This window comes from Nannochloropsis gaditana (genome assembly GCF_000240725.1).
Source record: "Nannochloropsis gaditana CCMP526 unplaced genomic scaffold scaffold666, whole genome shotgun sequence".
Taxonomy (NCBI): Eukaryota; class Eustigmatophyceae; order Eustigmatales; family Monodopsidaceae; genus Microchloropsis; species Microchloropsis gaditana.
Window position 1 is genome coordinate 10,502 of NW_005803287.1, and position 730 is coordinate 11,231.

Genomic DNA, 730 nt, shown 5'->3' on the forward strand with positions numbered 1-730 from the left:
TCGCGTGCTTAGATTTCGGATGGCCAGGACGCTGTACTTCCGGCACGCAGGGACGCGGAGGGAGGTAATCAGGACCCGGATTACTTCGGAGGGCAGCACAGAGAGGGCCGCTGGGTCGTTGGCGACGATGTCTGTGCGGGTGACAGAGGATACAGGGGCAGCAGCTCGCGGAGTACTAGTACAGGGATGGGCAGGATTCAGTTTCGCGAGAAATTGCGCGAAGGGACTCAAGGCTCGCACGAGGGCAACCCAGAGATGGGGCGGGAAAGAGGGGGAGGGGGAAGGAGGGAGGGAGGACGCGAGGGCGAGGAGGCTGTGAAGCAGGCGGAGAAGGAGGTAATGGGTCCGCGCGGCGTCGGCGAGGACGGCGTCAGCTGCCAAGGACTGCCCCAAGGCCCGGTTGCTCATCCGGGTCGCATTTTCCAGAGCCTGGGGCGAGGCGTAGACCAGGAGGGCGCGGCGGACAGAGTCCAAGGAAATGGCGCGAAAACAGAACAAGAGGGCTTCGCAGGGGCGCCAGGGGAGGGAGGAAGTTCCGGCAGGTCCGAGTGTTCCCGAGGCTGCCCGGGCCCGGCCCCAAGCCTCCAGCCGGTCCGCGACCGTCTCCAGGTACTGACTCCGCAAGCTTTCGTAACACAAGAACAATACGTCGTACATGGTTTGTTCCCGATACTCCATCCAGCTCACCAACCCCTCCTCCTTCTCTTCCCCCGCTTCCTCCCCCTCCCCC